Here is a 27,202-nt window from a genome sequence, read left to right as displayed (position 1 = left end):
GAAAGGGAATGAACTGACTACTCTTGGGGGGGGGGAAGGGGAGTGGGGGTGAAGGAAGAGATTGGACAATAATTGTGCACCTATGGATGAGGACAATGGGTGGGGAGTGAGGGCGGAGGGTGGGGTGGGAACTGGGTGGAGGGGAGTTATGGTGGGAAAAAAGAGTAACTAATGTAATAATCTGAACAATAAAGATTTCATTAAAAAATAATAAAATATTAACACTATCCAAAAAAAAGAAAGAAAGAAAAAAAGAAAAAGAAAAAAAAAAAAAGAATGTTCAGGTTTTATTTCCTGATGCGGGGTCTGCCCTGCCCCTCACTCTGAACTCTGACCTGATTGGCCAGGTTTCAGAGCTCTGATTCCCATTATTGCCCAATTAGCTAATTCAGAGGAAGGGGAAGGTAAGGCAGAACCTCAGATGGCAAATCTCTGAGAGTCTGAAGGTCATACCAAGATTGCAGGACCTAAGATGGCGGCAAGCTCCTTTCTTTGACAGAAAAGATGGCTGATTCACTCTCACAATCCCCCCCCTTTTTTATTTGACTATTTTCTTCAAATTTGACTAGCAGTCTTTGACTTTCATGTTCTGTAGGTTCTAAGACAGTAGTCGGAAAATTGCGGCTCGGAAAACCACGGCTCGCGAGCCGTATGCGGCTCTTTGGCCCCTTGAGTGTGGCTCTTCCACAAAATACTGACTTCTGCGCATGGGCCACGAAGTTTCAATCGCACTTCATGGCCCATGCGCAGAAGTCAGTATTTTGTGGAAGAGCCAGTATTTTGTGGAAGGGCCACACTCAAGGGGCCAAAGAGCCACATGTGGCTTGTGAGCTGCGGTTTGCCGACCATGGATCTAGGAGAAGGAGATTATTCTGCTGATATGCTACTGGGGTTTGTTTGGTTAATGCAGTCCCAATTAACCTTTGGATAAGGCCTCTCATACATGGAATAATGCAACATCCTATTACTGTCATAGCACCTAACACAGTTATTAAGGATGTGAGTATAGAGGCCATCATTCCCTTCCACTTCCTGAACCATTACTCTAGTAGATCGAAAAAAGGATCCTCAATTCCAGAATTCTCAGCTAACTCATTAGCCAAAGTTGCCAATCTCTGTAAGGCCTTAGTGATAGTTCCATCCGGAGCTGTGTTGTTAGGGATAAATGTACAGCATTGGCCTCCTATCATTACACATACGCCCCCTTTCTCTGCTAGAACCATATCTAAAGCTAGCCAGTTCTCCCAGGTCATTCTACTGATTGCATCTCACTGCTCAGCTATTCCTTTAATAGCATCCCTGGTATAATTGACAAACCTCTGCTGATTGTAATAAATATAGTTTATCCAATCTACATTTTTGTTGATAGTGGACCACCAGAATAATACAGATTCAAATCCTGCTGCTATTTGATTCTTAGCTTTAAACTCATCAGGGACACCCCTAGAGACCCCAATGGAATCAATGTATATATGTGGGTCAAATGAACCCCTGGGGGTGGTAAGGATATCTCTTCTGACTCTATGTATGGTCCCCTTAGAGGAAGGATTAGGGCAGGGGTGGGCAACCTTTTTGTGAGTGTGTGCCAAAACCAGCAAAATCTCTGACTCAAAATTTTCCTGTGTGCCAACCCTAATTTTTTGAGAACATGCTATGCCTACGTGATATCTCTTAAGGTGTATGTATGTGAAGAACCTTGAAGAAATAATAAAATTCATTTGAGCAACAAAAACACAGAAAATGATGATGAAAAATACATTTATTTTTTAATGTATACATGTACACTGATAGTCCGACAGAAAACTTTATGACTCCGTTTGATATTATCAGTGGGACTTTTGCTGCTGCATCACTGATGACAGAGATTTTACATCAGGTTTATATTTAGTGACCTTCAGAGATATGCACTAGCTACTACTTTCATCCGTCAGGCTACTCCTATTACAAGACTTAACAAAACTCATCACTGAGAACAAAGATTCACAAGCATATGTGGATGAAAACATGGAGAGTAACGCTGTTGTAAAGTTTTTTAAACAGAAAAAAATTTCTGGAATGGCATTCCAAGTCCTCAATAGTTCGTTTTCAACACTTCTCTCTGGTACTCCTGTCTCTAATTGCTTTTTTCCAATGTTTTTCAAGTCAACTCTAAGGTCAATAAATTTCTGTTTCCAAATTGAGCTACTCTGAAATTCAATCAACTGCATTTCAAAGTCAGCCATGTCTATCCATGAAAACATTTGTAAGTTTAGTTCCTCCAGTTTCATGCTGTCTTCATGAATTTTGCAGTCTCTTCCAGTTCTCTGAATTTCGCAAATCTTGAGAAGAACTGCTCAATAGTTGACTTGATGATGTTTAAAAACAGCTTTTGAAGGCTTTGACAGTCTGTTCTGTCATCTTTTGGGAGGTCTTTGATGTGCTTCTTGAGGTTTGGGAAATATCTAAATCACCATCCACATCCCTCTTAAAGACTTCTAGTTTCTTTTCAAAAGCCTTTATGTAACCAAACATAACATCAAGTGTCTTGTCAGTTCCTTGTAATTTAACATTTAAGTCATTCAAATGTTCACAAAAATTGTAAATGGAAGATTTTAAGAGAGGGTTTCGCGTGCCAGCAAAAGTTACTGGCATGCCATGTTGCTCACCCCTGGATTAGGGTATTGAAATGCCAAGGTGAAAGAGATGGCCAATTGAACTAGAGTGCAAGTTCCACTCCAATCGGCTGGTAAAGTCTCAAGCAATGGCCCTCTGCAATACCACTAGATGTCTGCTGTGGCTACAGTCAGTGTAGACTGATTACTTAGCTCCTCAAAGGACTGGCCTTCATTGAACTCAGTCACATTTCCAGAAATGCTGACTGCTCCCCCCATCTGGAGAGGCATGAGGTGTAGTTAATATTCCGGGCTGGGGGCTTGACCATTTTAGGAGACCTTGTTTGGACCTTTTGCAGTTGGGAACAGCAGTGAAAAGGTCCTACAAGATTCATTGCCTCAGGCTTGGCTGTCCTGAAAGAGGGCTATCAAGCATTCCATGCCCACAGTGTCCCAGATCCATCCAAGTGGAAACAGCACTACTTGAGCTTCCAGCCTCCCTGCCGCTCAAACATAACAGTCACTTTTGTTTAGAGTGTGGACAGAATATTTAATCTATTCCAGCCAAGCATTTGCCTCCCCATATCCAACCTCAATCTTTATAGTTTGGTGAAGGTCCTTAACCTCTACTATGGTGACTTTGTTAGGGTCATTACTGGAGTTGAGGAATTGGTTATGACTTATTGGTTCAACCTAGTTAGGACTCTGACTGGGGGAACTAGGATTCAGAAAGGGCTTTGGCTGGGTAACAAATTGGATGCCTAACGTTCCTATGGGGTCTCTGCCTGATATGTCTGCACCAAGACCAAACCACTGTGGAAAGATTAATTTACTTCCTGGTTTAAGGGTTAATAGAAGCAGATTACATTGTAAGTTCTGACAGTCGTGAGGTGGAGTCCCCTGTACTAGAGATATTAGACTCCTTTGTGATGCCAGCCAAGGAGCCACTGAGAGGGCTCCCCACTGACCATATTTGTATGTTGGAGCTGCCCACCCATTGTGCTTGAGTAGTCCACCATACCATACTCCAGAAAGGGCAAGGGGGGTCTCTCTCTAGAGAAGGGCAAAGGTACTTATGTTCGGCGGAAAGTTGTCTTTGGCTGGCAAGACTACCACATGGTATGACCACATGGTATGAGTGTAGTGGGTCCAACCTTTCTCTGCGGTGCAGACAGCCGTCTCAGTTGTGAAGAGCACCTGATAAGGTCCTTCCCAGGCTGGCTCAAGTTTGTCCTCCTTTCAGGTCTTGATCAGGACATGATCACTGGGTAGGTAAGGATGTACTGGGAACTCAAGAGGTGGAGTCTGGGCAAGTAGTTCCTGTAAGCTGAGAGAGAGTAAAGTAGAGGAGAGGCACAATATATAGTTTTTAAGAAATTGATCCTTGCCCTAACCGGTTTGGCTCAGTGGATAGAGCATTGGCCTAGGGACTGAAAGCTCCCAGGTTCGATTCTGGTCAAGGACATGTACCTTAGTTGTGGGCACATCCCCAGTAGGAGGTGTGCAGGAAGCAGCTGACCCGATGTTTCTCTCTCATCTATGTTTCTAACTCTCTATCCCTCTCACTTCCTATCTGTAAAAAATCAATAAAATATATTTTTTTAAAAAAGAAATTGATCCTTTTTCTCCATGGTTGGCAGGTCAGAATTTCAATCTAAATAAGGTCATCCATTAATCATCTCATAAGGGGATATCCCAATGTCTTTACGGGAGACTGTTCTAATTCTGAGAAGAGCAATTGGGAGACATTTTGTCCATGGAAGCTTAGTTTCTAGGATTAATTTGGTAATATATCTTTTCAGAATTTGGTTAATTCTTTCTACTTTGCCTGAGGAGGGTGGGTGCCAGAGTGTATGATATTCCCATTTCATTCCCAAGATTTTCATTAGTTCCTTGATAATGGTGGCTGTAAAATGGCTCCCATTACCTGAATCTATGTTCTCAATCAATCCAAAGCGAGGAATTATATTTTCTAAAAGTGCCTTAGTTACATTACTGGCTGTAGCAATCTGTAGTGGAATGACCTCAACCCAATTGGTCAAATGATCTATTACTAGGAGGTATTTGAGGCAACCTATTTTAGGCATCTCAGTATAATCCACCTGGATACTCTGAAAAAGTCTTAAGCCTGGATTCCTCCCTCCTGATAATTGTTTCCTCAGTGCTTGCTTGTTCACTTTCCTGCAATACAACTCTCATTAACTTGCTTTGTGACAGTATACATAACCACACACCCGTAGGCTCTTAGAACAGCATCACACATGGCCTGTGGGCCCCAATGACTTCCTTTATGCAATTGGATTAGTAATTCCCTCATAATGAAGCATTTCCCTCCCATCTGGTAAGAGCCACTTCCCTTCAGGGGTTTTGGAGGCTCCTATCTTGGCTAGCTGTGTTTCCTCCTGTGGGGTGAAAACCAGGATAGCAAGTGGGGAAAGGACAGGAGTGAGATGAAATATCGGGGCTTCAGGCTGGAGGGCTGCTTCCTTAGCAGCCTCATCTGCTAATCTGTTTCCTTGGACTTCTATGGAATAACCTTTTTGATGCCCAGGCACATGTACTACTGCTATTTCTTCCGATAACATTAGACTCTCTAATACCTGGTAGATTAATTCCTTGTGTACTAGATCTCATTCCTTGCTATTAATAAGGCCCCTCTCAGTCCAGATTTTTCCAAAAGTGTGTACTACTCCAAAGGCATGTTTTGAGTCTGTGTAGATGGTTCCCTCCTTTCCCTTTAAAATTTTTAAAGCCTGATTGAGGGCAAACAATTCACATGTCTGGGCAGACCACCCATTGGGCAGTCTCCCCAATTCTACAACCATGGATTGCTCCCCATCTACAACAGAGTATCCATTGTGCCTTTCCCCTGAAGCACTCAGGAGGAACCATCTACAAAGAGTTTAAGCCCTGTGGAGAAAGGGGTTTCCCTGAGGTCGGGTCTGACTTTGGTTTGGTAGTCTATGAGATCCACGCAATGTTGTTCAACAGGACCCAATGCCCCTACTCCAGTTAGAAATTCAGCAGGATTTAGACAGCTGTCAGTAATAAGTACCAGATCATCTTTTTCTAATAAAATGGCCTCATATTATAGTATCTGGGAGTCAGTTAGCCACCTGCCTACCCTTTGATTGAGGATGGTTCTAACTTGATGTGGAGTGCTGATGATTAATGCTCCCCAAAGGTCAGCTTTCTGCTTTCTTCAGTTCATAGGGCGGTTGCCGCTACAGACTGAAAGCACTCAGGCCATTGTCTAGTAACTGGATCCAGTAGTTTAGACAAGTATGCAACCAGCTGTTTTTCCCCCCTTGCTCTTGGGTTAGAACTCCTAGGGTGGTTCCTTTATCCATATTAACATATAAATGGAATGATTTCTCCAATGAGGGTAACACCTGCACTGGGGCAGTAATTAAGGCCTCTTTGAGAGCTTCTATTAACTGCATCTCCTCAGATTTCCAAAGAAGGGGATCCGGTTCCTCACCCAAAAGTTTGAGATACAGTCCCTTAGTTTTAGATGCATAAGAATCAATCCATAACCCACAGTATCTCACTAGTCCTAAGAATTTTCTAAGTTCCTTTTTAGTATTTGGGAGTGGCATGCTAGTAATCCCTGAGATCCTTGCTGGACTTAATCGTCTCTTCCCTTCACTTATTAAATGTCCCAAATATTTTACGTCTTTTTTCACAAATTGTAGCTTTGTTTTTGAGACCCTTAAACCATGTTGACCTAGGAAGTTAGGTAAACCTATAGTAGTATCAATAACTTCTCCTTTGTTAATTCCAGAAAGCAATAGATCATCTACATACTGGATTAGTCTAATTGAGAGAGGACTTGCTCAAGAATCTGCCCAAACAGATTGGGTGAGTCTGTAAACCCTTGAGGCAAAACCGTCCAGTGATACTGTTGTTTTCTCCCAGTAATAGGATTTTCCCATTCAAAAGCAAAAATATCTCTACTCTCCTTTGCCAGAGGACAAGCTCAGAAGGCTTCTTTTGAATCAATTATACTGAACCAAGCAATGATCATGAGGTATTTTGCTGAGAAGAGTATATGGATTTGGAACTACAGGGTGTCTATTCTGAACAATCTGATTGATTGCCCTTAAATCTTGGACTAGTCTATAAGATCCATCTGGTTTCTTTATTGACAGAATAGGGGTGTTGAAAGGGAACATACAAGATTCAAGGAGACCATTCCATAACAAGCCTTCTATACTTGGTTGCAACCCCATTCTCCCTTCTAATGGGATTGGGTATTGTCTCCTCCTGACTGACTCCCCTTTGTTCTTTAACTCAACCTGAATTGGGGGAATATCTAACCCTCCCCAGTTTCCTTCCCTGGCCCAGACTTCAGGGAGGATCTTCTCCTCCTCTTTGGTAGACAAAAGGTTAAAGGAGAACTGAATTTTCTTATGCCCAATTATTAGTCCAATTCCTAATTATGTCATTAAATCCCTACCTAAGAGATTGGTCTCGCCAAAAAACAATACAGAAAATCAATGAAACCAAGAGCTGGTTCTTTGAAAGGATAAACAAGATTGACAAACCTCTAGCCAGACTCACCAAGAAGCAAAGAGAGAGGACCCAAATAAACAAAATCAGAAACGATAGAGGTGAAATAACAACAGACCCCACAGAAATACAAATGATTGTTAAAAAATACTATGGACAGCTCTACTCCAACAAACTAGACAACCTGGAGGAAATGGACAAATTCCTAGAAAAATACAACATTCCAAAACTCAATCAGGAAGAATCTAATAATCTCAACAGGCCAATAACTATGGAAGAAATTGAAGCAGTCATTAAAAAGCTTTCAGCAAACAAAAGCCCAGGACCAGACGGTTTCACAGGGGAGTTTTACCAAACATTCAAGGAAGAACTAAAACCTATCCTCCTCAGACTACTACAAAAAATTCAAGAGGAAGGAACACTTCCAAGCTCATTCTATGAAGCCAGCATCACCCTAATACCAAAACCAGGTAAAGACAACACAATGAAAGAGAATTACAGGCCAATATCCCTCATGAACATAGATGCCAAAATCCTCAACAAAATCTTAGCAAATCGGATCCAGCAGTACATCAGAAAGATCATACACCATGACCAAGTAGGATTTATCCCAGGGATGCAAGGATGGTACAATATCCGCAAATCAATAAACGTGATACATCACATAAACAAATTGAAAGAAAAAAACCACATGGTCATATCAATTGATGCAGAAAAAGCATTTGACAAAATTCAACACCCATTTTTGATAAAAGCTCTCAGCAAGGTGGGAGTAGAAGGATCATACCTCAACATAATAAAAGCCATATATGACAGGCCCACAGCCAACATCATACTCAATGGACAAAAACTAACACCATTTCCCCTAAGAACAGGAACAAGACAGGGATGCCCCCTCTCACCACTCCTGTTCAATATAGTACTGGAAGTGTTAGCCATTGCAATTCGGCAAGAAGAAGAAATAAAAGGCATCCAAATTGGAAAAGAGGAAGTAAAACTGTCCTTATTTGCAGACGACATGATATTATACATACAAAACCCTAGAGACTCCATCTAAAAGCTACTAGACTTAATACATGAATTTGGCAATGTAGCAGGATACAAAATTAACCCCAAGAAATCTGAGGCATTTCTATACACCAATAGTGAACTTGCAGAAAGAGAGATTATAAAAAAAATCCCGTTTACCATCGCACCAAAAAAATTAAGCTACCTAGGAATAAACTTAACTAAAGAGGTAAAAGACCTCTACTCAGAAAACTACAGGACGTTGAAAAAAGAGATAGAGGAAGACATAAACAGATGGAAGAACATACCGTGTTCATGGATTGGTAGAATCAACATCATTAAAATGTCCATACTACCCAAAGCAATCTATAAATTCAACGCACTTCCCATTAAAATACCAACGGCATACTTCAGAGATCTAGAACGAACTCTCCAAAAATTCATCTGGAATAAAAAAAGACCCCGAATAGCTGCAGCAATCCTGAAAAAGAACAAAGTAGGTGGGATCTCAATACCGGATATCAAGTTGTATTACAAAGCCACTGTTCTCAAAACTGCCTGGTACTGGCACAAGAATAGGCATATAGATCAATGGAATAGAATAGAGAGCCCAGAAATCGGCCCGAACCAATATGCTCAATTAATATTTGACAAAGGAGGCAAGAACATACAATGGAGCCAAGATAGTCTCTTCAATAAATGGTGTTGGGAAAATTGGACAGATATATGCAAGAAAATGAAACTAGACCACCAACTTACACCATACACAAAAATAAACTCAAAATGGATAAAGGACTTAAATGTACGACAGGAAACCATAAAAATTCTAGAAGAATCCAAAGGCAACAAAATCTCAGACATATGCCGAAGCAATTTCTTCACTGATACAGCTCCTAGGGCACTTGAAACTAAAGAGAAAATGAACAAATGGGACTACATCAAAATAAAAAGCTTCTGCACAGCAAAAGAAACCATCAACAAAACAACGAGAAAACCCACTGTGTGGGAAACATATTTGCCAATGTCATATCTGATAAGGGCCTAATCTCCAAAATTTATAGGGAACTCATACAACTTAACAAAAGGAAAATAAACAATCCAATCAAAAAATGGGCAAAGGACCTAAATAGACACCTTTCAAAAGAGGACATTCAGAAAGCCAAGAGACATATGAAAACATGCTCAAAGTCACTAATCATCCGAGAGATGCAAATCAAAACAACAGTGAGGTACCATCTCACACCTGTCAGACTGGCTATCATCAACAAATCAACAAACGACAAGTGCTGGAGAGGATGTGGAGAAAAAGGAGCACTTGTGCACTGCTGGTGGGAATGCAGACTGGTGCAGCCACTATGGAAGACAGTATGGAGTTTCCTTAAAAAAGTGAAAATGGAACTCCCATTTGACCCTGTGATCCTACTTCTAGGAATATATCCCAAGAAACCAGAAACACCAATCAGAAAGGATATATGCACCCCTATGTTCATAGCAGCACAATTCACCATAGCTAAGATCTGGAAACAGCCTAAGTGCCCATCAGTAGATGAATGGATTAGAAAACTGTGGTACATCTACACGATGGAATACTATGTTGCTCTAAAAAGGAAGGAACTCTTACCATTTGCAACGTCATGGATGGAACTGGAGAGCATTATGCTAAGTGAAATAAGCCAGTCAATGAAGGAAAAATACCACATGATCTCACTCATTCATGGATAATAGAGACCATTATAAACTTTTCAATAATAATAGATATAGAGGCAGAGCTTCCTCAAACAGATTGTCAAACTGCAGCGGGAAGGCCGGGGAGGGTTGGGGGGCAGGAGGTAGGGGAGTAAGAGATCAACTAAAGGATTTGTATGCATGCATATAAGCATAACCAATGGACTTAAGACACTGGGGGATAGGGGAGGCTAGGGGACTGTCTAGGGCGGGGGGATAAAATGGACACATATGTAATACCCTTTGTAATACTTTAAGCAATAAATTAAAAAAAAAAAAAAGAGATTGGTCTCGGCCTCAGGTACAAAAAGGAATTCTGTCTGAGCCTGCCAGGTTTTGTACATGACTTGTGTTTCCTTGAAGATGGATACATTAAAGCCTTCACCCTTCACTCCTGAAACTAGTAAACGTACATTGGATAGGCTCAGGGATGTGGGGTGATATACTAGAGAGGAACAGGCCGCCCCTGAGTCAACCAGAAACATTACTTCCTCCCTATCGGGTCCTACTTCCAAATTTATCAAGGGCTCTAGGTAGGACCCTTCAACATAAAAGAGCCCCTAACTTCCCTAGTCTTCATCAAAAGTCATGAGAGGTACTACCCTCTCCTCTCTCTTTAATCCTGGGCATTCTCTCTTGAAGTGTCCCTCCTCCCCACATCTATAGCATTTATTCTTTCCTTTTCCCTTCTGTAGCCCTGGTGCTCCTCTTCCCTTAGGGAGCCCCCATTGTGGTCGTCTCTGTTTTTGGCTCTTAGGGCCAGTCCTTTCCTGGGTTACTTGTTCCATAGTGGTGAGCATTATTTAAGCCTTTTGTTTCTGTTTCTCCTCATCTCTATCTACATATACCTTTTGGGCGTCTCTTAATAGTTCCTCTAAGCTTTTGTCTTTCCAATTTCCCAATTTCTGTAATTTTCTTCAAATGTCAGGCCAACTGTTAGTGACAAAATATAATTTTAATAATCCTTGACCCAATGGGTCCTCAGGGTCTAACACAGAGTATTTTCTCATTTGATCTTTTAGTCTTGATAAAAATTCGGACGGCCCTTCTTCTCTGCCTTGTTGAATATTAAAGGCTTTATTTAGGTTCTGAGACCGGGAAACTGCTTCCCTAATTCCTTTAATGATTAGCTCCCTAAGGTCTCTCATGTGCCCTCTATGGTCCATGTTGTTATGGTTCCAATAGAATTTTTGTTGCCCATCCCTACGGTTTAACTGTGTGTCTACTAGAGGCTCAACCCCCCCAATTTAGAGGTTTCTTGCATTCCTCTTCTGAGTTGCTTCGTCCACCTCTGGCTATGAGCCTCGGATGGGGGCTCCACACTCACTTCGTGTCCTGCACACATCTCATTCACACACACACAACCTCTGGGATGTCCTGACCTCCAAGGCACTACTTACTTCTCTCTGAAGACTTTCTACCTTGGTCTGTGCACAGAATGGTTTGGTCTCCATGGTTTCCTGGGCCCCTCCCTATGTTGCCAATTTACGTTTGATCCAGAATCTGTTGCCAGCTCAGAGTGTGGTAGGCCTTCCTCTCCCAGAGGCCACCATAAGGAGACGGTGGAGCGCTCCTCCTCTAGGGAGTGGGGGTCCAAATGACCCTTTCAAGCGGCTAAATACAGGATGAGCCCCCAAAATGTTAGAAATGCTCTCAACAATGTTGCAAGAATGAGACACTCAAAACTGGATCAGCAAGGCAAATTTCCTTCTGCACAGAATGGTGCTCCTGCCAGCTGAATATCATGGGCAAAAGCACACCAAACAGGGTGTCCATTCGGGTTTTATTTCCTGATGCGGGGTCTGCTCTGCCACTCACTCTGAACTCTAATCTGATTGGCCAGGGTTCAGAGCTCCAATTCCCATTATTGCCCAATTGGCTAATTCAGAGGAAGGGGAAGGTGAGGCAGAACCTAAGCTGGCAGCCCCCCCCCCCTGAGAGCCTGAAGGTCATACCAAGATCGAAGACCCTAAGATGGTGGCCCCCTGAAGAATCTGAAGGTCATATCAAAATGGCAAGATCTAAGATGGCAGCAAGCCCCTTTCTTTGATAGAAAAGATCATTGGTTCACTCTCACGCTTATAACATACTTAGTAGTTAGGGATTTGAGGAGCCAGTATGGCTGAAAATTTGCTACATTATGGATACAAAAAAGGTAGTTATAAGTGGGAGCATCTCACGGGGTTTCTGGGTCCCAGCAAGGGCAGATAAGGTCTCCTCCAGGTGCCAGCTTAGGGTTTAGATGACACTTATAAAAAGACAGAATAAGAATTATTTTTTAAAATGAAAACATTGTTTATCTAGAAATACCAGAGAATGTTACTTATCTGGCACTCATTGACTTTCCAGGATCCCTTTGAAAGAGAAGTTTCAGGTCCTATAGAGGCTCACATGAGTAGAAATTTCGTGATCTAAATGATGGCAATGCAGCTTCCTCCTCCTGTGCTGGCATTCAAGGCTCACTGGAAACAGACGAATCTAGGAGTCGATGCTGCCTATAAAAGAGCCTTTTGGGCTGTTTAAAAGCCTGTCTAAATAAATGAGGGCTATTCCCTAAAATCCTGGGGCAGTATTGACCATATTATCTGACTGCTTTGATTATTGGGATCTTTTAAGGTGATAAGAGCTGTGAGTTGGGAGGCAGGGGTATACAGAAAGACATCTTTGAGATCTAGTACTATAAACTATTCTGTGTCCTCTGGAATCTGGGCAAGTAAAGCATTAAGGGTTAGGGACAATTGCCTGGATAAGAATCACTGACTTATTTACGAGTTACAAGTCCTGATCTAGTCCTCCCCCTCTATTAGTGTCTTGTATCCCTAAAATGGGGATATTGTAAGGACTAGGACAAGGATTCAATAAACCTTGGGCTTCTAAAATAGATGACTTATTAAAATATTGAGTCCCTCTCAACCCTGAGGCTTGAGAGGATAGTGTTTCTGATGTGAATGCAAGGCCTTTTGCAGGATCAGGAAAGCATGGGAAAGGAAGAACTTACCCCAGCTACGTCCTAAAGGCTGAGAAAAAGATCTCTTTCTTGGCTTCCCCGACATGCCTGTAATGGCTACTGCCTCTGAGGATGATTTACCTGGGTTTGGGAGGAGTACAGAGAAGGTGGCTTCAGTATTGGGGAGAAAATTAAGTTCCTTGCCCTCCACTGTCAGGCTTACCCGGGGCTCCTGGGAGGAGATGGCAGTCCTCTGAGGAGCCGGATTGGGAGATACAGAGCCCCAACAGTCCTTTTGAGCCAACTGGTTGCCAGCCCTGACCCAAGGGACCTCAGTCTCCAGGGGCAGTCCGACTTCCAGTGGTTTCCTTGACAGGCAGAACAGTGCTTCTGGAGTCCACCACACCCATTGGGGCAACTACAGTGCATAAGTCCAACTTGTCTACAGTTGAAGCAGGTGACTGGGACTGACGGTTTGCCTCTGGTCTCCGACTGGGGGCCCTTGACTTGCCAAAGTGTGGCTACTATGATCTTTATTTCTGCAGCCTTAGCCTGGTCTCTCTTGTTTCTCCTCTTTTCCTCCTCCTGGTCTCTATTATAGAACACAGAGGTGGCAATTTTCAGGAGGCTCTCTAAAGTATTCTTGGAACTAATAGCCATTTTCTGCAATTTGTTTTACCACGTTTGAGGCCTTCTGTAATACAGAATTGGCAGTGCTTTATTTTCTAGTACATCTTGCTTTTCAGTGGCTAAGAGGGTCAGGTGTAATATGAGCATGATGTCTCTATATGAGAGATCAAATACTTGAATGAGGTTTTGGAAGACCTTCACATATTTGTCAGAGTCTTTCTGAGAACTTCCCTAAATTACTTTTAGTTTGTCTCATGTTCCGGGATGAGAAGAGGATCTGGGCTAAAGTATGACCAGATTCTTTATCTGTCTTAGGGCAAGTTAAGGTTGGCGTAGTCCTGGGGGAGGCATGGCCTCTGCCCTCCCCCACGGTGGACTTGAGTTGTTATTTCCAGGAGCAAAGGATTAAATTTACAGTTTCCCACCTGCCTTTGGCTTGTCCCCTAGAGTAAAGAAAGCCTGGACATATGGGACTTTCAATTACCTGGTATTTCCCGTTTATTCTACTGAAAAGATTAAACCTTCCCTCTGGGGGTAGTTTTTACTATTTCCTAGTTGGCATTCAAGGCCACATCTGAGGGCAGAGAGAGTTCAGGCGCTTTTTCTTTAAGGTTTGTGGGTCAACATGATTCCAATTCTTGAGGATGTATCCTAAAATGAAAAGAAGGACGTCCTGCATCTGTTGTGATGATTCAGGTGACCCACCAGGTCGGCATCCGGTTGCAGACAAGGTGGCCCGGTGGACTTAACTGCACCCACCACCGCCACTGAGGATCCGAGCTCACACAGACGCCGCCCCGTCCTGGTGCTCCTGGTGACTTCCTGATGGGGGTGGCGTGTATAACCAGTGTTCTCAGGCCTCTTGTTTGTGATTAAAGGTGCCTGAGGCGGCTATAATATTTTTGAAGTACCTACTGGACTGTATTTCCAAGGGGCTTACTCTAGGATAAGGACTTACACAGTACCTGGAACCCTGGTTTGGCCAATATCCAGTGATCCGAGTAAAGTATTAATAGCTCCGGTCCCAACCCTTTGTATGCCCCGTGTTATTAAGGATTTGGGGGAAAGGATGGAATGTCTTTTTAGTCAAATTTAGTACCTTAAACTTTCTGCTCATTGGCTTAACTTTTTATTTTTATTGAACCTTAATTTCTGTCGTTTTATTTTCAAACCTTAAAATGCCACTTTCGAGATTTTGCTTTCTTTTAAACAGGGCAACCAACTTGGTTGCTTCCGCTCTGGGAGAGGAACATGCTAGTTGATTTACAAGGAATTGTTTAGGTAAAAGGCACACCTTCTTAGTTCTTGTTAATGGTGAATATCGGTGCAAAAGATTATTTCCCCCTTTTTTAAGCTTAAATTTACTCCTGAATATCTAGTGCTCATCTGTATATTTTACTTAGATATGCTGGAAGTGGGTGCCATGTTTTATACATATTTTAGTTACTATTTTTAATTAATAATTTCCTGAAGTTTTACAAGTTCTTATTTAGTTCAAAGATATGACCTGTTTAGAAGCCTGCAATTTAGGGTAAGTCAGAGTCCTTTCCATGGGTTTTTCTAAAGATTTAAATGCATCAAAGTAAGACAATGGCTGTCCAATGACAAAATTCAAAAGATTTGTTTAAAATGTAATTGATAAAACCTTTACTTTATAATATTCTGAGACACAACCTTCTAGTACAATAAACAATTTGTGTATAAAAATGATATGTGGCACATGGCTTATTGCAGATGGTGTGCTAGGCATTGAAACCAATTTGTAAATCCCAATAAATGAAATACAAAATACCTAGAGTGTCACTGGCAGATGTACAGAATTATTACACTTGCCCCTTTTCCCTGACTGAAAGTTTCTGTTTTGAACTTGGCTTCAAATCTGTGTAAGTTCTTTTCTGAAGTAGACTGACACCTTTATGAAATTCAAAGTGTATGTATGTAAATAGAATATTGCTATTAATTTGTATTTGACTGAGTTTCCTCATGTAATTTCAAGTATATTGTATTGGTCTAATTTAGTTAAAAAATATTTCTTTTTAGGGAGAGAGAATACATTTTTCCATCATCTCAGGGCCCTTGAGATGTCACAAAGCTGTCTCTCAGTTAAATTCTTGAAATATTACACTTGGAAAAGCTGTCACATATACCCAACGTAAAGATTAATATTAAAGATTTGGTCTTGACCACAGAATTAATTATTTTCAATTTGGCCATTAAATTCTTATATCTTAGTAATGTCACAGATATGATGTACTTTGAATGTCAGAGAAAATGCTGGGAGGACATGCCTACCACCCGTCCATTCTCTTGCTTCCAGGCCCTCAAGAGTGCAGAAGCCGCAAAGCTGTGATCACCTCATAGTTAACCTTAATTCTGGCTTCAGCAGGGCCTGCGTGGGTTTGTGACCTTACAGGCAGGCGCAAACCACCTCGTCCCCTGTCCCTATGCTGCCTATTGTATGTTTAATGGACGAGATGCTGGGCAGTGCTTTGTAAATTTCCCCGCCCTGCCCCTTTTCTAAGTGCCTGGTACCAGAATGCTTATCTTTCTTTGCTTGCCTGAATGTTGTTAATTAAATGTGTCACCTAAAGCATGGGTATTTCATGTTTGGTCATGTTACTGTGCTAATCAATTGATTGCATGGAATTGAGGTTGTGAGACTAAAAACATTATCTGCATCCCCTTTATGCATCGAAGTGTAACTATTAACAAAGTGACTGTGTATATGGCATTTGACTCATTGTATTATTAACAGTGAAGTATAAAGGAATGAACAAAAAAGAAAAAGTGAGTAAGAGGCAATACATGCCATCCTTGGACACTGGCTTTGTCAGGCTACCCATTAGGACCAGCTCTAGACACAAGTGTAAAGTGTGCAAAATCAAATTTTGTGTAGCTCCCATTACCCCAATAGTTCCCATTACCCGTGTAGTTTCTCCCTCCCTCCATCACTCCCACTTTCTCTCTTCTCAGTATTCCTAGTCCAATTCTGCTCTCAGCAAAGACCCAAAGAACTCAATTGCAGTAAGATATAAAAATCTGGTGGTGCATTTCTGCTCTCCTGCAACACTTGTATTTTATCAGAGAACAAGACCTAGGAAAAGGTGGAATTTCAAAAGAAGAATTATAATCATCCGGAAAGGTAGTAATTTAGGGGACAGGATGATTGACAGCATCTTCAACATCATCCCACAGAGCTGAAATCATAGGCCAATGGCAAGGGTTGCCGTGCCTCCCATTAAGGCATACAGCCTGAGTGGCAGAAGTCAGTCTGTGTGTGTGTGTGTATGTGTGTGTCTTTTTTAAGCAGCATTTATTGAGCATTTGCTGATTGCAAGATTCTGTGTAAGAACCCAGTCATGTTCCTGCACTTGAGGAACACACTTAGCTGAATTCCCAATCCCAAGAGCTCTGAGTTGGTTTCCCTAATGCTTGGGATCCCTCCTGGAAGCCCAATGGTCTCTCGCTGCAGGAGGCACTACACACAGCGGGACCCTCCACATGGTCCCCAGGGCAGGGACCTGCAGATGGGGCTCTTTCTCTTCTTTCCTTTGTCTCCCTGTACAGCATTATATGGCAGAGGCTGGGGTGCAGGGTTCTGAGAATCATGCTGAAGGTCCTGACCTGACTACCCAACTGGGTATTTCAGATTACCCATAATTTCCAGATAGCTCTGCAGTATAAGGACAAGGCAAAATTTCTTAGCAGCTATCACTTAATAACTCCACAAGCAAGCACACCTCAAAGCCCTGGGACCTCTAAACTCCTAAGGTGCTGATGCACTAACGTTTGGGATCACAGCCTTGACAATCCTGTCTTCAGCTTCTTCTACGTGGCACCACCATCATGTATGCCTTAAACCATAGCTACCCCAACAACGACACAACAAAAATTCTCTTTGATGTTTTGTGTCTTTGACAAAGATGTTTCTTTGACAGCTCAGTAAACAGAAACAGCACCTTGTATTTACCTAGCACCTGGTAGTTCACAGAGTGACTCGGAAACCTCTCCATCTGTCAGTGAGATTAAATATCACAGATTTTTCAGGTTGGTAGGAGATCATCTGACTTCACCCTCTCCCCAAACTTAGCCATCTCAGTGCTGGATGAAAGGCCTGGCACTTGTAACCCACACCCCTTCCTTTCCCACCATCCAACACCATCTTTCCATAAGCACCATTTTACAGTGATGAAATTCAGACTCAGATAGGTGAGGTGACTCAGTTAAAAGCAGAAATTACACAAGTGGAGCCGCAGGGTCTCAAACTGCTTGAGGGGTTTTTGGATGCTCATTGCATAAAACTCCCAGCAGCATCCACTGTTGACCCTCTACTACTTTCTGGAGCCCTCTCTCTCTTGGGATTCCCACTGCACTACACCTTGATTTATTTTTATTTATTTATTTTTTTTTCTATCTCTGTTCCCTTCTTCTCATTCTCCTTAAGGATGATAGGACTGGCCAGTCTTTGTTCCGAGCTCTCTCATTTTCTTATTCTCTAGTCTCTCTTTGATTTGTCTCTTGTTTGCATAGTTTTAAATATTATTTAGGTTATATCAAGTCCCCAATTTATGTCTCCAAGCCATGCCCCCCTTTTAAGTTCCAAACTTATTCATACAAACTTCAACTTGTTATTTATATCTTGATATTTCCACATGCCTTAAACTGAGCTCTTTATTTTCTCACACTAATAACTTCTACATCCTTCCTCATTTCAATATACAACATCCCCACTTGCCCCAAAAAGTGAATTTCATCTTCAAACTCTTCCTCTCTTTTTCTCCCACATTCAACTAATTAAACAGAAAGTACTGCAGAGTCTCTTACCAAAATGTATCCTCCACCCATTTTTTTACCTTCAAAAATAAAATTATAAAATAATAGGGAAAATGAACACTGAGTATTTCATAATGTTTTTAAACTATTATTAATTTTATGTGTTTAGTATTAATTTTAGAGGTACATACTTTAGGTTATCTGTATATATACTATATATTAAATGATATGTTGTCTGAAAATCTACTTGAGGTGAGGTTGAGCAGGATGCTATAGATGAAATATGATATACCATGCAGTGATAATTACTAAAACTGGGTGATTAGGTGCATCAGGTTCATTATACTTTTCTATTATGTATGTGTTTTTCAAATTCCATAATAAGGTTATGAAAAAATTTTAGAGAATTGCCTCAAATAATGTCAGGCAATAAGAAAACATAAGTTGTCAGCTTTATTAAGAGGTAAAAAAGCAATGCTAACTTAACCAAATAAGAATTCATTCCAAATAATTCAAAATTATCAAGAAGACTCGATGAAATATATATTTATATTTCACTATCTTTACATATTAATCTTGACCTTCATAGATATTGTATCTTGAAATAATAATTAATGGTAGTGTAAAAGCCATTGTAATTCCTAATATACATACTACTCTTGCAGGACAGTTTATTTAGCAGTGGTTCAAAATACTATACAATAGTTAGCCCAGGCATTTATAATATTTCCCTAAATATGTAATACATATTAAATTTACTACTTACGGGCAAAAGAAAAATCATATACCATTGGGAAATATTGTCTTGCCTGCGGTAAAAACAGTTGAAAAAAATATATGGAAAATAATATGGCTACAAATTAAAATATATTCTTTTGTCAGAAAATACTATTGGAAGATTCAAAACCACTGCAGATTTAAAGAAATAAGTATTACCCAATACAGGAAGTTTACTACCAATTGGATAAAGGCATACTTGTCTATACTCTTCACATGTTTATGCATATGGTATATTCTAGATTTTTTTCCAATAATGACATATATAAAGCACTTATTTTCTAGTGAGCAACTAAAGGAAAAGGTATTTGAAGGCTTATTCTACTTAGTAAATTACTTGTCTAATGTATGTATGGAAATAGTTTAAGGTAACCATTGATGGAGTGAAATGTAATAAAAAATAACAATTCCAAACTAAGTTATGGAGAGAGCAAAGCACATGGTATTATGCACTTTCCCATTAAAAAATAAGCCATTACAGCAAAGAAGATAAAACAGAAGTGCACAAAGTGCTACAGAATGTCACTGATGCCACTGATTTTACAAAAACAGGATCTCTGTGATACTTTGTAATGAGATGAGGAGGAACTACGAAAATCTTCTGCACCTCATGAAATTTCCCTGGTTATTTCATAGCCAAGTATCTCATCAGTAAGTTTATCAAAATATACCAAACTTACTGATGAGATATCCATTTTTCTTTTACTAAGGACAAGCAGCAAAAAATTGCTGACTTTGCTTTAATAACAATGTGACAATCAGTAGAAAGCACCCTTGCAGATAAGTTTTAAACGAAATAAGTGAACAAAATCTGTCTCTTCAAGTTTAAAGTGATGCTTCGATGCTAAGGGAGAAAAGTGGCTGGATTTTCAAAAGAAGCTATAGGGGAAAAATATTCTGAGAGTGTATATTAAGAAATATTTCCACCATCATGGGCTTGTGTTGCTATAAATAATGTGCAATGCCTATAACAACTTTTATATCTGCACACTTTAAAACATGAGAACAGAGTTATTTATCCCAGGTAGAAATGCTTCAAGTGAAGTATTTCAGCAGGTACTGAATCCATTTTGATGAGTTTTAAAATAATAACTGATAGCTTGGCCAGTGTGGCTCAGTTGGTTGGGCATCACTTCTGGCACCGAACGATTGCTGGTTGGATTCCGGGTCAGGGCACATGCCTGGGTTTTGGGCTCAATCCCAGGTAGAGGGTGTGCAGGAGGCAGCCAGTCGATGTTTCTCATCGATGTTTCTATCTTTCTCTCCCTCTCCCTTCCTCTCTCTCTAAAAATCAATTTTAAAAAATGGCTAGCTGTCTAAGGGAAAAATGGATATAAACTAAATTTCAATAAAACTTTAGCCTAATTGATGTAAGATTAAAAAGTGAGCATCAGGTAAAGCAATAACAACTAAGGACAGACTCTTCATTTGGATCTGTATTTGATGCGAGTTATCTTTTTAACCTGTAACATTGTGCCACTAAAACCAAGTATTGAACTACACTTGAAACTAGACCTTTGATTCTCAATATCACATTGTTTCAAGATAATAAAGATACTATTATTGCTGTTACTGTCAAGATAATTACTTATATCATTTAAAAATTACTTTAAATATGATTAATTTCATCTCATCCTCTTTTACTTCTGCACTTGTGCTTTATAATATATAACATATCACATACATATTAGTATATTTTTATACATATAGAATAGTACATTCATATAAAGTAAACACCCATTTTGGGAATGGTTGGCAAATTTGTTTCATCTGATGGTGTGCCTTTGGGATTCATGTTGGAGAATAGGAGCTTAAAGTAGCCTCATGTTCCACCTTAACAGTTCTTCAGGATCTCCTTCCCTCTGTTTATATTATAAACTTTATAAGATGAAATCAAGTTACAGTGAATTTAAAGGGCAGCCTTGGAGTGACAAGGAAGAATAGGAAATGCCATGAAAGCTCGTCGCCTTGAGTGTGTTTAGTGTGTTTGTTGCCAGGTAGCCAGATGTGGGTGGTGGTAAGTGCTGACTGAAATGGGATGAGGAAACTGCACCCAGCGGTAGAATGAAGAATTGTTAAGAGCTAAACCCTCTCCACTACACTCACAATATAAGCCATGCTTGATATCAAACTTTCCTCATGGACATGGACAAGAACCAGTAAAAGCAATTATTGTACAAGGTTATTATTATTGTGGGGAATGTGTCATGATTAGATCAACTCAACAAATCTGCTGGATGACAAGTCTCTTATGCAATCCTCTGGTAATGGAAACTTCCCTGAATCTTGACAGAGTGGCTTGTTAAACAAATAAATAAAATAAAGAAGAGTCTTCTCAAAAGGGAACTTAGAAGTATTCTATTTGTATGTCAGCTAAGAATTTTTCCCATGCAATTATTAAAATACAAAATTTTCTAGCACAATTGCTTCTTAACTTTCTGATGAGGACTCACAGCAAGAAATGCATTTGTATTCTATCCCAATGCACACATGAATATGCAATTGAAAAAGATTTCACAAAACATTTTTTGCCCTTATTGTGTAGAAAATAATACAATATATCTATCCTATTCCATTTTATTTTTTTATTTGTAATCTAGACATACCTTCCTGAATTGATTTCCCCTTCCACTAATGAGTCTTCACCTGCAGTTAGGAGCACCCTGCCTTAGCACCAACCACCCAGCTCTGCATTCCAACCACAGCATTCCTCTGCATATCTGAAAGAATACAATAACATTTATTTTTTTACTATTAAATTATGTAACACTTTTTAAGATTTAGGCAGTTTTGTCCCCCCAGATAATAGTGAGTTTTCAAAATGTCACTGTTCCTAAAGGCCTGGATGGCGAACTCAGAGTCAGGGATTTGGTGCTTGGAGGACAGAGGAGCCCCAAATGGGACACAAATGGGAAAAGCCTCCTGGTTCTGAGTGAGAACACACAGCATGACCATGATCATAAAAGTAGGTGACAACAGACACAAACAGCACTTGCCGAGCACTAGGTACTGTTGTTACGCACTCTACATACATGGCCACTTATCTCTCTAACAACTCAGTGAGGCAAGGACTGTTATCAACCCCACTTCATAGATGAAGAAAATGGAGGATGGGTTGGCCTATTAACTCTTCACGGTCCCCAGTTAGTAAGAAGCCTAACCGGGATTACAACTGGGGCTCTCCACTCCAGGAGTCATGCTCTTGACCTCTAACTACACTGTCTATCTTCATATCTTTTTAAAAATCCTCAGTTTTTAAATATTAACAAATACTTTTTATGTATGTGCAGGTCAAATAAAACTTGTCCAAGAGTGAAATGTGGGCCCTGAGCTGACACTTTGTAAGCTCTGAGACAGGGAAACAAAAGAACAGAGAGCCCGATATGAAGGGGTCCTGACCCCAGAGTCAGAGGGTGGAGCTCATTCCTGCCTTTGCCTAGCTGTGAACTTTTGATAAATTATGGTACCTTGCTGGTCTTCAGCACCTTTACATTAAAAAGGAGAAATGGGCCTGGCTGGTGTGGCTCAGTGGCTGAGTGTCGACCTATGAATCAGGAGGTAATGGTTCAACTTCTAGTCAGGGCACATACTGGGTTGCTGGCTCTATCGGCAGTGGGGGGTGTGCAGGAGGCAGCCGATAAATAATTCTCTCTCAGCATTGATGTTTCTATCTCTCTCTTTCTGCCTGCCCCTTCCTCTCTAAAATCAACAAAAATATATTTTTTTAAAAAAAAAGAGAAATTGAAGCAGATGCTCTCTGAGGACATGCCACTTCCAATATTCTGTAAGCCTAAGGTGTTCAGGAGAAAAGGGACCCTGAATTACAAGAGAATAGTGAAGATAAAGAGAAGGTGTTTAACCCAAAAAAGTGAAAGGAAGTAGGAATGGGTAAAAAGAAATAGAATGGAGGCAAAGGAGTGAAGAAATTGAAGACCCAAAATAAGGAAAGGTTCATGGTTGTTGAGATTAGATCAGTGAATTTTCCCAGGATCTTATTAAAGAAAGTAAAATGCTGCAAATAAGATTATAGTTGAAGAATATTTACATGACATTTTGTTTGTCAAAAAAAAGGTGGGGAAGAAATGCAACAAAGAAAAACATACATAAAAGATATGGTATGAGTGTAGAGCAGAAAATGTCAGAGATAATATTTGCCAATTAACTGAGAAATTGGCACAGGATGGGGATTAGGGGATGGAGATTGCAAGGGTGAAACAAGAATCTACAGGAATATCCTGGGCAACATCAGAAAAGCAGCATGTCTTCCTGGCTTGGAATCAGGATCTGCAGATAGTTCGCATGGCCAAAATAACTCCTGTCACTGGGCAATCTGTTCTGAGTCAACTCGGTTTTTCCTCAGAAACTCTTGGCAGAGGGAGAAGACATTGTGTGCTGAAAATCAGCCATGGAACGCCCAGAACTGCATTCACCCTGAACATTAATTGCTTTCTGAAATCCATGTGTCTGGAGAGGTTTTGAAAAGAGCCTCCTAGAAACTGGGAGTCAAGCAGATGGTCTCTGAACATCCCTCACTGCCCAGAAAGTCTATCCCACCTCCGTCCGGGAATGAAGCAACCTTAAGGCATGTCTTTAAAAGTCTCACAGGATATGAACTTTTTGTGAAAACAAATGCTCTTGATTTTGTACATAAATTAGAGCAGTTGTGTGTTTTTTTTTCCTTTAATGGTGGATAAATAAAATGCAGAGTCACAGGCCCCACCCTCAAGGGATGGGAGTTTTCATTCCTACCAAGCTCCCAGGTGTAATGCAGGCACAAGTTTATTGCCAAGTCCTCTGTCAGACTGCACTTTGAGGGGAACCTGAGGTCCACAGGCACATGAAGCTTCCCTAAGACCTGAGAGAGAGGCTAGAGACTGCAGGTGATGTCACTGCAGCTTCTCCACTGGTAGCGCTGCTCTACCTCAGTTATTGGGAAGTGAAAATTTCCCATCCTTGAAATGATGTCCTTTGCACCCAAGACATCTGAAACCCTTCCTTTTCTCTGAGTTATCAAACATCATTTCAATGTGTGGGACAACCTTCATGTTTTCCTCTTAGTCATCATCATTGAATAACTATTTTGTCCCAGGAATATTCTTTTTACTGGAGACATCAAAGTCTACCCTCATGGAACTTATGTACTACTTAGACAATAAACAAGTAAAATTTTTAATAAATAAGTAACTAAATGAATAAAATTGAATTTCAAGAAGTAATGAGTTTCATGGGTTAAAAAGAACAGGGTGGATATATCCCAAGAAACCAAAAACACCAATCAGAAAGGATATATGCATCCCTATATTCATAGAAGCATAATTTTCCATAGCTAAGATCTGGAAACAGCCTAAGTGCCCATCAGAGATGAATGGATTAGAAAACGGTGGTACATCTACACAATGGAATACTATGCTGGTATAAAAAAGAAGGAATTCTTAACATTTGCATCAGCATTGATGGAACTGGAGAGCATTCTGCTAAGTGAAATAAGCCAGTCAATGAAAGAAAAATACCACATGATCTCACTTATTTATCCTAGCTAATAAAAGAGAAACATGCAAATTGACCGTACCTCTGATACCCACAGGCCACACCCACAAGTCTTGCCCACCAGCCAATCAGGAGCAAGTATGCAAATTAACCCAACCAAGTTGGCAGTGGCCACGGAGCTGGAGTGAACAGGAGGCTTGTGTTGCCCCTGGCGATGGAGGAAGCCAAGCTACCCATCTGCCCTGCTGGCCCTGAGCTCCACTCAAGGCTAAAAAGTTTCAATTATAGAAGATAAATAAATCCCAGATACCTGCTTCCCTCCGCTCAAGGAGACACTGAAAATAAAAAAGAGCTGGGAGCTTGGGTCACTGGGGGCCGTGGCCAGCCTGAAAACAGCCATCAGCTCCTCACCCAGGCTGGCCACACCCCCATGGGGTGAGGGTCCCCACTGGGGGGCTTGGCCAGCCTGAAAATGGCCCTCAGCCCCTCACCCAAACTGGCCACACCCTCATGGGGTGAGGGTCCCTGCTGGGGGGCTGGTCCAGCCTGCAAACAGCCCTCAGCCCCTCACCCAGACTGGCCAGGCACCCTAGTGGGGATCATCACCCCATGGGGACATGGCTGGCCTGCAAACCACCACAGGCCCCTCACCCAGGCTGTCCCATTCCCCAAGGGAATCCCCACCCTGATCCGGGACACCCTTCAGGGCAAACGAGCCAGCCCCCACCTGTGCACCAGGCCTGTATACTAATAAAAGGGTAATATGCTAATTAGACTGGGAGACCTTCCAGGAGACCTTCCGGACGTTCTTCTGGACAAAGCCATGGTGGCAGGGCCAAGGTAGAGGTGGTAAGGGCCAAGAGGGGAGGGCAGTTGTGGGTAATCAGGCTGGTGGGGGGTGGTGCTGTTGGGGGTAAGCAGACCAGCAAAGGGGTAAGTTGGGGGCAAGTAGGCCATCAGTGGTGGTCAGTTGGAGGTGATCAGGACAGTGGGGGGTCAGTTTGGAGTGAGCAGGCCAGCAGGGAGGCAGTTGGAGGAGAGCACACTGGCACGGGGGGCAGTTGGGGGTGACCAGGCTGGTGGGGGTAGGCATTTGGGGACAAGCAGGCCAGCAGGCATAGTGGTTAGGGGCAATCAGGCAGGCAGGCAGGCAGGCAGGTGAGCAGTTAGGAGCCAGCAGTCCCAGATTGTGAGAGGGATATCCGACTGCTGGTTTAGACCAGCAGTAGGACATCCTTCAAGGGGTACCAGATTGGAGAGGGTGTAGGCCGGGCTGAGGAACACCCCCTCCCCCGTGCATGAATTTCGTGCACCGGGCCACTAGTGGACAATAAACTGATGAACATCATTATAAACTGATAAACAAAAATAGATACAGAGGCAGAGCAGCATCGAAAAGACTGTCCAACTACAGTGGGAAGGCCGGGGAGGATTGGGGGGGAAGGTAAGAGATCAACTGAAGGACTTGTATGCCTGCATATAAGCATAACCAATGGACACAGACACTGGGGGGTAGGGGAGGCTGGGCGAAGTTCAAGGGGGAAAAAAAGGAGACATATGTACTACTCTTTGTAATACTTTAAGCAATAAAACAAAATTTAAAAAAAAACATATATGCACATAAAAAAAAAAAAAAAAGAACTGGGTAAGGGAGTGACCGGAGTGCTGTGGCCATTACAATTATAAATAGGGTGCTCCAATGGGACTCACTGTGAAGGTGAGATTTGAGCAAGGACTTTAAGAAGGTGAAGGCTTCATTTAGAAGGAAATTCCAGGCAGATGGAATAGCCAGTGAAAAGGCCCTATCATAGAAATGTACTTGGTCTGGCTAGTAGGTCAGAGTGGCTGGAGTAAAGTCTAAGGTCAGTGCTGCAATGAGGTGGAGCACCCCAAGGTCATAGGCAATCTTTCAGCCATTGTAAAGACTTTGATTTTACTCTGGATGAAATGGGAATTATTATTAGTAGAGAGTCTTAAGTAAAGTGATGACTGGATTACTTATTTAATTAAATCAATTGCAATTTATTACATTACTAGGTAATATACAAAACTGATTAGTGTCTAATGGGGCCAGAAACCATACCACTGGACAGACATCATTTACAACTCTACTGAACAAAATCTATAATAAAGAGTTGAGGTTCTTCTCCCTGGCATGTATGTTTGGCATGTTTTCATTTTAAAAATGAAATGAGTAGTTGCAGTTTGAGTTTCATAAAACTTTAGCAAATAAGTGTGCTAAGACACTTTTATTTCCATTTTATATTTGACAGACTAAAGTCAACAAAAGCAAAGTATGTGCTCAAAATTTAGATATATAGTAAATGTATATATATATACATATGTATATGTATATGTATATGTATATGTATATATATATACACATCTGTTTATTGAACTAATAAATAATAAATAGATTTATCTAATAGATGGCAGAGTTAAGTCTTCTAAAAAAAATTTTGTTAACAATACAATTTACTTAGAAAACTTGGAAATAAATCTTTTTTAAAAAATTTAAGTTCTTTATTGTTTAACTAGAGGCCCAATGCATGGGCGGGGGGGAGGAGGAGGTGATCCCTCAGCCCAGCCTGCAACCTCTCACAATCTGGGAACTCCTACAACTTAACAAAAGGAAGATAAACAATCCAATAAAAAAAACGGGCAAAGGACCTAAATAGACACCTTTCAAAAGAAGACAAACAGAAGGCCAAGAGACATATGAAAACATGCTCAAAGTCACTAATCATTTGAG

At 41.1% G+C, this 27,202-nt stretch overlaps 1 long non-coding RNA gene across 1 annotated transcript in view; it reads right to left on the bottom strand.

Annotated features, from left to right (window-relative positions):
* Positions 1–2,522: 2,522 nt before the first annotated feature.
* The window catches only part of LOC118676727, a 43,241-nt gene continuing 18,561 nt past the window's right edge, over positions 2,523–27,202 (bottom strand). The window contains exons 2-4 of the long non-coding RNA XR_004974203.1: positions 21,570–21,683; positions 12,835–12,924; positions 2,523–3,918 (exon numbers count right to left, since the gene is read on the bottom strand). This is a non-coding gene — a long non-coding RNA (uncharacterized LOC118676727). The remainder of the gene's footprint in view (positions 3,919–12,834; positions 12,925–21,569; positions 21,684–27,202) is intronic.

The sequence above is a fragment of the Myotis myotis genome, unplaced genomic scaffold (genome assembly GCF_014108235.1).
Source record: "Myotis myotis isolate mMyoMyo1 unplaced genomic scaffold, mMyoMyo1.p scaffold_m19_p_2, whole genome shotgun sequence".
Lineage (NCBI taxonomy): Eukaryota > Metazoa > Chordata > Mammalia > Chiroptera > Vespertilionidae > Myotis > Myotis myotis.
This window is presented reverse-complemented; position numbering and strand designations above follow the sequence as displayed.